The sequence below is a fragment of the Oncorhynchus clarkii genome, chromosome 12, assembly GCF_045791955.1.
Source record: "Oncorhynchus clarkii lewisi isolate Uvic-CL-2024 chromosome 12, UVic_Ocla_1.0, whole genome shotgun sequence".
NCBI lineage: Eukaryota > Metazoa > Chordata > Actinopteri > Salmoniformes > Salmonidae > Oncorhynchus > Oncorhynchus clarkii.
The window spans coordinates 41,448,065-41,460,808 of record NC_092158.1 but is presented as its reverse complement, the minus strand read 5'-3'; positions in this window follow the sequence as shown (position 1 = coordinate 41,460,808).

The following is a 12,744-nucleotide window of genomic DNA, read 5'->3' as shown; positions in this document are numbered from 1 at the left end:
GGTAAGGGCGGAGTTACAAAAGTTAGCTTTCAGAAGTTTTACATTGTAAGTAATATATATAAGTATTTCAAGACATGGCATATGAGGGTGGAGTGAAATACCCAATGGGGTGGACCAAACTTTTCAGTGGATGAATTATTATAAATTGTTGTATTATTATTTAAATATTGAAAATGTGTGGACTACGGAGAAAAATAGAACAGTGCAATTTGACGCCATATGGCCCAGACCAGACGGCATGGAGTGCACTGGAAAGTAAACATTTTATACAAAATAAATACAAAGTATTTAAAACATAGACCTCAGGGAAATGAGCTCAGACAACCGTCAAAAACAGACTCTCACCAATGCCTCTAGCATACCTCCAAGACATTTCTTTAGACATAGGTGAAACATGACCAGTGGTGTGTATTCATGGCTGCCAAAGGGAAGTCATGATTCCCCAAAAATGTTAGCCTCCCTTGTAAAAAAGTATAAAATAATAGCCAATGAGTGTTGAGCTAAACTAAGTGAGCTCAACTGTGAATGGTCTTGGCGCATCAAAAAAACAGTCAAGGGAATGAAGACAGTTTGGATTTGGCTTCACTCCTATCACAGAGAAATACTTAATTGATAGAAAAAACTTGAATTGTTGCGTCTCGTTATCATGTTGTCCTCTGGTGGCTAGCTAGCTAGCTAGCTAAAATTGGCCCTTTTCCTAGCCATGGATGGAGATATGGATTTGGACTTGTGATTTTACTTAATTCTTCATACTGGCCAATGGGGAGGCGTGATGGAGCCGGAAGGTAGGGCTGCCGTCATGCTATTTTGTTTTTCCGCGTTGTTCGCAACTTGTTTTGTACATAATATTGCTGCTACCGTCTCTTATGACCGAAAAGAGCTTCAGGACATCAGAACTGGGATTGCTCACCTCAAATTGGATGAGGAGTTCTTCTTCAATGAGTTGGACGCGAGGGATATACTGCAGACACCTGACTGGGCCCCGATCCTCGTGATTCGCTGGAGAAGGAAACAACGATTTCGAGGCAGAAGATCTGGGTACCTTGCGAGGATCAGCCGACCAGTGGTTAATCTGACCTTGCCTCCCATTCTGTTAGATAACCTGCAATCGCTGGAAAATAAATGGGACAAACTGAAAGCACGTATATCCTACCAATGGGACGTTAAAAACTGTAATATCTTATGTTTCACAGAGTTGTGGCTGAATGACAACATTAAGAACATACAGCTGGCGGGTTATACACTCTATCGGCAAGACAGAACAGCAGCTTATGGTAAAAAAAAAGGGGCGGGGGCCTATACATTTATGTAAACAACAGCTGGTGCATGATATCTAAGGAAGTCTCATAGCTTTGCTTACCTGATGTAGAGTTTCTCAATGATAAGCTGTAGACCACACTATCTACCTAGGTGGCGCTCCTGGTGGCTGGTGAGTTTAATGCAGGGAAACTTAAATCAGTTTTACTGAATTTCTACCAGCATGTTAATTGTGCAACCAGAGAGGAAAAGAATTCAAGACCACCTTTACTCCACACACAGAGATGCGTACAAAGCTCTCCCTCACCCTCTATTTGACAAATCTGACCATAAGTCTATCCTCCCGATTCCTGCGTACAAGCTAATATTAAAGCAGGAAGCACCAGTGACTCGGTCTATAAAAACGTGGTCAGATGAAGCAGATACTTAACTACGGGACTGTTTTGCTAGCACAGACTGGAATATGTTCCAGGATGGCATTGAAGAGTACACCACATCAGTCACTGGCTTTAACAATAAGTGCATTGAGGATATTGTCCCCACAGTGACTGTACGTACATACCTCAAACAGAACAGATGGATTACAGGCAAGATTCACACAGAACTAAAGGGCAGAGCTGCCGCTTTCAAGGAGCGGGACTAAAATAAATCCCGCTGTGCCCTCTGACAAACCATCAAACAGGAAAAGCGTCAATACAGGACTATGATCGAATCATACTACACCGACTCCGATGCTCGTCGGATGTGGTAGGGCTTGCAAACTATTACAGACTACAAAGGGAAGCACAACTGAGAGCTGCCCAGTGACACAAGCCTACCAGATGAGCTAAGTATCTTCTATGCTCACTTTGAGGCATGTAACACTGAAACATGCATGAGAGCATCAGCTGGTCTGGATGACTGTGTGATCACGCTCTCCGCAGCCGATGTGAGTAAAACCTTTATACAAGTCAACATTCACAAGGCCGCTGGGCCAGACGGATTACCAGGACGTGTACTCCGAGCATGCGCTGACCAACTGAGTAGAGTTCAGTGTGTCAAATCGGAGGGCCTGTTGTCCGGGCCTCTGGCAGTCTCTATGGGGGTGCCACAGGTTTCAGTTCTTGGGCCGACTCTCTTCTCTGTATACATCAATGATGTCGCTCTTGCTGCTGGTGAGTCTCTGATCCACCTCTACTCAGACGACACAATTCTGTATATTTCTGGCACTTCCTTGGACACTGTGTTAACAACCCTCCAGACGAGCTTCAGTGCCATACAACTCTCCTTCCGTGGCCTCCAACTGATCTTAAATACAAGTAAAACTAAATGCATGCTCTTCAGGCCTGCACCTGCCCTCCTGTCCAGCATCACTACTCTGGAATGTTCTGACCTAGAATATGTGGACAACTACAAATACCTAGGTGTCTGGTTAGACTGTAAACTCTCCTTCCAGACTCACATTAAGCATCTCCAATCCAAAGTTAAATCTATAATTGGCTTCCTATTTCACAACAAAGCATCCTGAACGCATGCTACCAAACATACCCTCATAAAACTGACCATCCTACCCATCCTTGACTTCGACAATGTCATTTACAAAATCGCCTCCAATACCCTACTCAATAAATTGGATGCAGTCTATCACAGTGCCATCTGTTTTGTCACCAAAGCCCCATATACTACCCACCGCTGCGACCTGTACGCTCTCGTTGGTTGGCCCTCGCTTCATACTCGTCGCCAAACCCACTGGCTCCATGTCATCTACAAGACACTGCTAGGTAAAGTCCTCCCTTATCTCAGCTCGCTGGTCACCATAGCATCACCCACTTGTAGCACGCGCTCCAGCAGGTATATCTCTCTGGTCACCCCCAAAGCGAATTCCTCCTTTGGCTGCCTCTCATTCCAGTTCTCTGATGCCAATGACTGGAACGAACTGCAAAAATCTCAAACTGGAAACACTAATCTCCCTCACTAGCTTTAAGCACCAGCTGTCAGAGCAGCTCACAGATTACTGCACCTGTACATAGTCCATCTATAATTTAGCCCAAACAACTTCCTCTTCCCCTACTGTATTTTTTTCCCTTCTCCTTTGCACCCCATTATTTATATTTCTACTTTGCACATTCTTCCACTGCAAATCTACCATTCCAGTGTTTTACTTGCTATATTGTATTTACTTCGCCACCATGGCCTTTTTTGTCTTTACCTCCCTTGTCTCACCTCATTTGCTCACATTGTATATAGACTGATTTTTCTACTGTATTATTGACTGTATGTTTGTTTTACTCCGTGTGTAACTCTGTTGTTGTACGTGTCAAACAGGTTTGCTTTATCTTGGCCAGGTCGCAATTATAAATGAGAACTTGTTCTTCGCTTTAATAGAAAAGGTATAACCTCTTTTGTCTACATGGCAGTTCAGAAGATTGTTTTTTTTCTGTGTAGATTAAGATAGCCCAAGCATGATAGCATGAGGGCTCAACCGTATAACTGCATTTTTCACAATTCACACTATAATGTGCTCTTTCTCTGGCTTGGGGTAGAAGCTGTTGAGGAGCCTTTTGGTCCAAGACTTGCCGCTCTGTTACTGCTTGCCGTATAGTAGCAGAGAGAACAGTCTATGACTTTGGTGACTGGAGTCTGACGATTTTTGGGGCTTCCTATGACACCGCTTTGTATATAGGTCCTCGATGTCAGGAAGCTTGGCCCCAGTGATGTACTGGGCTGTACGCACAACCCTCTGTAGCGCCTTATGGTCAGATGCTGAGCAGTTGCCATGCCAGGCGGTGATGCAACCGGTCAAGCATAACTAAATATGTAATATTCCATGACACCTGTAACCTGCCCCGTCTGGAACTGCGAGGAGTAACAGTGTAACCTACATTGCTAGCTACCATGACAAAGACCAAAGCTGGCGAGATGCCATCAGTTCTGTGATTGAGGGACAATCAAGGTGGAACAACATGGTTGTGAACGGAATTGCAGAATCTCCAGATGAGACCTGGATGGAGTCTGAGGACAAAGTGAGGGAAACGATCTCTGAGAAATTGAAGATGGACCACAGGAAGAATGAGGTGGAGCGTGCCCACAGGACTGGAAAACACACCACCGGCCCAGGTGACAGGCACAGGCCGATAGTGGTCAAATTCCTGAGGTTCAAGGACAAGGTAGCTGTTCTGGAAAGAGTCATGATCTTGAGAGGAAAGTTTAAAAAGTTCTCAATGAGGAATATCCTGAAACTGTGCTCCAGAAGAGGAAATAACTTATCCCAGCCATAGCGCGCAAGGATATTGCTTACATTTGCTTTGACAGGCTCATTGTTCCAGGTAGTCACCTGGAATGAATTTCAATTAATAACAGATGTGCCTCGTTAAAAGTTAATTTGTGGGGATCACGTGACCCTTGAACGAGATGGCTGCATGAACTAAGAGTTCTACACAAGTAGTTTCCAATTCTTAATCTTACCTCCACTTCAAGTTAAAACTCCATTAGCTTTAGTCAAAAATTCAAGGCGTCTACATTGCAGGTGACATTTCTACCCGGACTCGAGCAATAGCCGCACAAAAAGCCTCAAAGAAGCAAGAGGACCCGTCCTCTCCCAATGCCCAACAACTGCCAACCTTGCACTCTGTCGAAGACATCCTTTCTGAGCTGACATCCCAACATACAGAACTAAACATTAAATTAGATGGCATTAACTCTCAGCTCAGTGCGATAGGCAAGGTGACCACCCTGGAAAATGCCTTGCCTGACATCAACAACAAGATAACCATCAATGCGGGGCACCTGAATGAGGCAGAGGGGTGTATCCTATCCATGGAAAACTCACTGGCAGATGCCATGGAAACAATAGCATCTGCTAAAAAGAAAATAGAGCATCTGGAAGAGAAAACAGAGGACATGGAAAATAGGGGGCGAAGGAATAATTGTGTTCTATTAAATCTGTCCGAAAAAGAAGAGGGAATCATGCCACTGATCCGCTACCTGCAAGACAAACTTCCCCAGTGGCTCCACCTGTCCACCGACAGGCCCATAGAACTTAAGAGAGCTCACCAAGCAGGCGGCGAAAATCAACACCATTACAGTGGGAAACGCTAAACTCACCTTGCACCAGGACCTGTCAGCTGGAATATGCCGAAAGGCAATAAAAAACCTATGATCAAGTTCTCCACTCTATCAAAGCCTGAATCTAAGGGTGGTCTTGCCCTTCCCTCCATTCTATGGTGCTATTGGTCTGCCCAAATCTGCAACATGCTAACATGGATCACAAACAGACAAGACAACATGTGGATTCAGATAGAAGCCCAATCCTGTGGCTCATTGCCCCTAAGATCAATTATATTCATTAATAACTTTAGTGAAGTGGGCAACATAGCCAAAACCTTTGTGATTTATAGCACCCTACTAGCATGGAGGGACTGAAAGAAATACCTTGGCATTTCCTTCCAAATATGTTCTCATTCGCCTATAGTATACAACCCATACTTGCCAAAAGCCCTGAGTGATGCCAACATTAATCTTTCGCATACTCTAGGAATCAGGACATTTTCAGACCTGCTTCATCAGAAAACCACTACTCTGAAATCCTTTCAAGAGCTCTGCAGTGAATTCAATGTGCCAATATCATTAAACAAATATATATCTTCAGATTAGACACGTAATTTCATAATTTACTTCCAAGAGGAGGTTTAGAGCTCAGCTGAATGAAGTTGAGACCCTTCTTGCTACTGCACAATCCATCAAAGGCAAAATCGCCTATATCTATAGACTCCTTTCTGAGAAAGGGGGCTCCTGCTTCACTCCTTTGAAAATAATCTGGGAAAAGGACCTTTGTCTGATTATCATTGATTAGTTATGGGCGGATGTATGCGACAGGGTATACTGCTCCTCTACTAATGTAAAAATGTTTTTGTACAAATCTTTGTGCAAATTTTATTACACCCTAGTGAGACTCCATAGAATGAATACAAACATTTCTCTGTAAAATATGTACTTCTGAAAGTGGAACCTATATGCATGTATTTTGGAGTTGTAGAGAGATTTTGGCAACCTATACATACTGCTGCATAGAAAATACTAGATGTACAGTTTGATATGACCCCGTGTATCTATCTTCTTAATGTCCAGCAGGACTTTGTTCTTGATCCTGACAGAGAAAATTTGTTTATGACTATCACATTCTTTGCTAAGAAATGTATTCTTATATTGTGGCCTTCTAATACTTCTCCTACATTTAAAATGTGGATTAACCAGATTGTTAACTTTCTTCCTCTTGAAAAGCTCACTTATAATCTCCACAAGAGACAGCCCAAGTTTGATAGACTGGCCTCCACTACCCAACTATATTTCAAATTAGACAGAGTGAACGGGGTGATTAGGGAAATGAGCAGATACATGTTGTGTAAGGTGCTATAAAAACAAATGATTTGCTCTTCGTGTCAGCTAAGGCTGGTAATAGCTAATAAGAACGTTGATAGCGCTGCTGCAAGTTTGTTTGTTTTGTTTTATATTTTATTTTATTATTTATGTCTGTCACATCTGTGAATGTGAAATGTGTTTTGTTGGTTGATTGAAAAACAAGAAAACATAATACAATTTGAAATTGAAAAAAAAAGTTAATTTGTGTAATTTCTTTCCTTAATGCGTTTGAGCCAATCAGTTGTATTGTGAAAATGTAGGGGTGGTATACAGAAGATAGCCCTATTTGGTAAAAGACCAAGTCCATAGTATGGCAAGAACTGCTAAAATAAGCAAAGAGAAATGACTGTCCATCATTACTTTAAGACGTGAAGGTCAGTCACTACGGAACATTTCAAGAACTTTGAGAGTTTTTTCAACTGCAGTCTCAAAAACAATCAAGCGCTATGATGAAACTGGCTCTCATGAGGACCGACACAGGAAAGAAAGACCCAGAGATACCTCTGCTGCAGAGGATACGTTTGTTAGAGTTACCAGCCTCAGAAATTGCAGATCAAATAAATGCTTCACAGAGTTCAAGTAACAGACACATCTCAACATCAACCGTTAAAACGAGGCTGTGTGAATCAAGCCTTCATGGTTGATTTGCTGCAAAGAAACCACTACTAAAGGACCAATGAGAAGAAGAGACTTGCTTTGGCCAAGAAACACGAGCACATTAGGCCAGTGGAAATCTGTGCTTTGGTCTGATGAGCACAAATTTGAGAAACCGCTGTGTCTTTGTGAGGTGCATAGTAGGTGAACAGATTATTTCCGCATGTTTGGTTCCCACCATGAAGCATGGAGGAGGAGGTGTGGGGGTTCTTTGTTGGTGACACTGTTGGTGATTTATTTAGAATTTAAGGCACACTTAACCAGCATGCGGTATGCCATCCCATCTGGTTTGTGCTTAGTGGTACTATCATTTGTTTTTAAATAGGACAATGACCCATTGCACACCTCCAGGCTATGTAAGGACTATTTGACCAAGAAGTTGAGTGATGGAGTGCTGCATCAGATGACCTGGCCTCCACAATCATCCGAACTCAACCCAATTGATATGGTTAGGATTGAGTTGGACCGCAGAGTGAAGGAAAAGCAGCCAACAAGTGCTCAGTATATGTGGGAACTCCTTCAAGGCTGTTGAAAGCATTCCTGATGAATCTGGTTAAGAGAATGCTAAGAGTGTGGAAAGCTGTATTTAAGGCAAAGGGTGGCTACTTTGAAGAATTTAAAATATGAAATATATTTTCATTTGTTTTAACACTTTTTTGGTTTCTACATGTATGTGTTATTTCATAGTTTTGATGTCTTCACTATTATTCTACAATGTGGAAAATAGTAAAGAAATATAGAAAAACCTTTGAATGAGTAGGTGTGTCCAAACTTTTGACTGGTACCGTCTTTCCATTTGCTCAATACCATGTTGCCATGTTTAGTTCCTCTTACTATAACATGCTGTTCATATGTGTTAGTGCCTGTGGCTGCTGTCTTCTCCCAGTGTTGACAATTCTGCCTAGTTAATGAGTTAATTAGAGACTTGGCTTGTCACTAACCAGCCTCACTCTTATTACCCTTTTGGTAATGGATCCCAGTCACATTCTGCAATAGTGGCTCTTGTAATTTGCTCATTATCCTCTATTGCAGTCACCCTGGATGCAGTGCAATTTAGTTCATAGCCATCATACAATTTGACCTTTTTATTTATTTATATTGGTTAAGCAAATGGATAAGCTAACGCTTGCAATTGCTCTGCTCAAAATAAATTAACTTCATACAGCGGTATATAATTTAATTTCAACTATGGGCATGCTGAATAATCAGGTTTGGAAATGAATGATTCAGTAACATTACATTGCTTCGACAGGTATGCAAAACGGCATGACATAAATGGTACTCCATAGAATTAAAAATATACGGTACAGTGTAGTACAACCATTGAATGCTCGGACAAGAATAAAGTATAGTTAGTGGCAAACATTTGGGGGAAACTGTTTACACTTCTTATCGTGCCCACTCAGTGGGCAAAGTAAGTAGGTGAGATGTAACAGCAAATCTAAAAGAAGTTCATAATAATGCAATTACACTGTGTGCATCACCATTTCCGTGCTGTTTACTTTAAATCTACACTATAATGGCTACCTTCTCATACATCCTTGTATGTTTTGAGATAACCTGGTAGAGGTTTTTGGGGCTAATAGTGTGTGTTTAGAAAATGTCGACCCATGCCATGTTTGTAATGTATTTCTAATTCCAATATAAACAATTTCATTTCAAATGGGGGTGATAATTCTTTAGAAAACAGTATCATTTACATGTAAGGATATACTGTTAGGAAAATAGGACGTCAAACTTTGAAAGGTGTTTCTCTAAGTAATGCTTTGTAAATCTGCCCTGTAGAAATATAATTGTTATTGCATTAGTCTTTATGAGAAAGTCATAAATGCCTGACCGCTGTCACAAAGATTCGTCTCCCCCTAAAAACACATTTGCAGTTATAGTTCAAAGAGAGATCTTTCGTTTAATCAAGTCCTTTTTATATCGTTGGAAAAATGTAAGAATGTGCTATATTCACTCACAGATGTATGACCTTGCAAATCAATCAATTTGTCATGTCATGGAAACTCTGATTCAAATAGGAGTAATAACAAGGCTATTATAAAAGTATTAATCAACTAAATAGGCAAACTGAACATTATGATGGATAGGGAGAAGATTCAATTACTGGTAAAGTTTAAAGTCTGGCTGTGTGGTGTTAAAGTGTTAAAAATGTGTAACTTTGTGACCCCAAGTCTGGCTTCATGGCAGCTAAAAAAGTGATTTAGTGTTGTCATATAAAGAAAGGGTATTCAACTCTTACCCTATGCGTTCCGGAGCCTGTTGGTTTTCTGTTCTTCCTGATTAATTGCACCCACCTGGTGTGCCAGGCCTAAATCAGTCCCTGATTAGAGGTGAACAATGGAAATACACAGTTTGAACTGGCTTTGAGGTCCAGAGTTGAGTTTGAGGGAAGAATAGGGAACGGATTCAATTACTAAAGTCTCGAAAGTGGTAAAAATTTGTTCTAATACTATTTGAACCCAGGTATGGCAGAGATGAACATTTTCATTTTAGCAGACACTCTTGTCCAGAGCAACTTACAGGAGGAATTATGGTTAAGTGCCTTGCACGTCAACAGATTTTTCACCTACTCCGCTTGGGGATTCAAACCAGCAACATTCTGGTTACTGGCCCAATGCTCTTAACTGCTAGGCTACCTGCTTAAGTGTTCTATGAAGTGTTAACAAAGTGTATCCAAGGTGCAAGTGGCTCTGAAAATGTTGGACATTAATGGATTTTACTCCCTGCTGATTTGATAAATAAAAAAGATTAAACATGTTACTGTCCCCTGGGATATCTAACATCTGTGTCAAGGACAAATTTTGATAAACAATCTCAAGATGAGACCATTAAGGTTGCATGAATGAAACGACTCAATATCAACAAAAAATATCATCCATTACGGGTTGTAACATCGTCTGCACTCACATTATTGCATATATTATCACCAAATGTGTGTAAAAACATGTATGATAACCTTGGAAATGGAAAACATGATAAAATGACAAAATAACATTGAGTGGTATTGTAGAGCTAAATATAGGTTGCAATACATGATACTGAATGTCAGTAACTTGCTGTGAAGTCGGAGCCTGGGAAGGCAATGGCTATTATTAAAAGCGTGATTTACTCACATAAACCTTGATGAAGCCCAAGTTCACTATACAACAGATGGCTCCAACAACCAGAGTGACATAGGCTATTAAAAACCTTGAGTCCCACGGTCACGCCGGCGTGATTTAGTGCTTCTAACCCATTTTAAACATCGCCACCTCTGATGGCGGCATATTTCATATAATTTGACAAAATGACATACTGCTCAACTCAGCCCAGCCTTAGACCGCTGTAGCATCCACAGTAACAACCATTAGGTGGCACTAAAATACTCTTTTAACAATGGATTTACAATTATTCCAATGCACCGCACACACACGCAAACACACATATATTAATGTTATTAGGTTAAATATTATAACATGAACACATATACTCCCGAGTGGCACAGCGGTCTAAGGCACTGCATCTCAGTGCTAGAGGTGTCACTACAGATCCTGGTTCAAGTCCAGGATGTATCACAATTGGCTGTGATTCGGAGTCCCATAGCGTGGTGCACAATTGGGCCAGCATCGTCCAGGTTAGGGTTTGGCTGGGGTAGGCTGTCATTGTAAATAAGAATATGTACTTAACTGACTTGCCTAGATAAAATAAAAATACAGCATAATAAATAAGGTTTTAATGAAATTTCAATATCAAAAATCAAAATGACAGAAAATTCTGTTCAAAACTGTAAAAAAAAGTGTCATCAAACCAAATTCTAGCTTGTTATAAAGCATTGAACCCGTTTTTAAATTTGACCTAAAATGACATACCCAAATCTAACTGCCAGTAGCTCAGGACCTGAAAAAAGGATATGCATATTCTTGATACCATTTGAAAGGAAACCGTTTGAAGTTTGTGGAAATGTGAAATGAATGTCGGACAATATAACACATGGTAAAAGAAAATACAAACAAATAAAACATGCATATTTTTTAAGCTACAGAATTAATTCAACATCAATATTTAATATCTTCTGTTAACAGATTCCATAGAGTTATACAGAGCTCTCTTTAAAGTGTGTAATCGTAATATGTAATCGGGGTTCAGAATATGATAACCATCTCTATCAATGTTCTATCATATGAAAGAAATGTAACGCATCCACCTCTTTGGATTGGTTTTCATCAGGCACGCACACAGATAGGGCTCTACCTGTGCAGAGCACATGCACCCTTTCCCTTCCAGTCTCCAGTGCCCTTTTTGGTGGTGGTATAATTTCCCCCAAAAATGTATATATATAAAAACAAAAATGTTGTTGTTCTGAACCCACTGTCTACATGTCGTCGTTAAATTCTTACCTGCAGTATGTTTCGGAACCAAAAAGTTGTGCGTCTTCATTGTTGACCAATGACCAATCATCTGCATTGGGGCACAAAGGTGGTAGGGGTTAAGCCAGTGTTCCCCAAGGTAGTGTTTTCCCCAAACCTTCCCAAAGCATTTCCCAAACTCTCAGGAACACGTACACTACCGTTCAATAGTTTGGGGTCACATAGAATTGTCCTTGTTTTTGAAAGAAAAGCAACTTTTTTTGTCCATTAAAATAACATAACATTTATCAGAAATACAGTGTAGACATTGTTAATGTTGTAAATGACAATTGTAGCTGGAAACGGCAGATTCTTTATGGAAAATCTACATAGGCGTGCAGAGGCCCATTATCAGCAACCATCACTCCTGTGTTCAAACGTTGTGTTAGCTAATCCAAGTATATAATTTTAAAAGGCTAATTGATCATTAGAAAACCCTTTTGCAATTATGTTAGCACAGCTGAAAACTGTTGATCTGATTAAAGAAGCAATAAATCTGGGCTTTAAACTAGTTGAGTATCTGGAGCATCAGCATTTGTGGGTTCGATTACAGGCTCAAAATGGTCAGAAACAAAGACTTTCTTCTGAAACTCATCAGTCTATTCTTGTTCTGAGAAATGAAGGCTATTCCATGCGAGAAATTGCCAAGAAACTGAAGATCTCTTACAACGATGTATACTATTCCCTTCACAGAACAGCGCAAACTGGCCCTAACCAGAAAAGAAAGGCGAGAGGGAGGCCCCGGTGCACCGCTGAGCAAGAGGACAAGCACATTAGAGTGTCTAGTTTGAGAAACAGACGCCTCACAAGTTCTCAGCTGGCAGCTTAATTACATAGTACCTGTAAAACACCAGTCTAATCGTCAACAGTGAAGAGGCAACCCCAGGCTGGCCTTCTAGGCAGAGTTGCAAAGAAAAAGCCATATCTCAGACTGGCCAATAAAAATAAATATTAAGATGGGCAAAAGAACACAGACACTGGACAGAGATACAGCTTTTTCTGAATAGCATGTCTCTTGGGGAATGCAGAGAAAAAAATTATAATA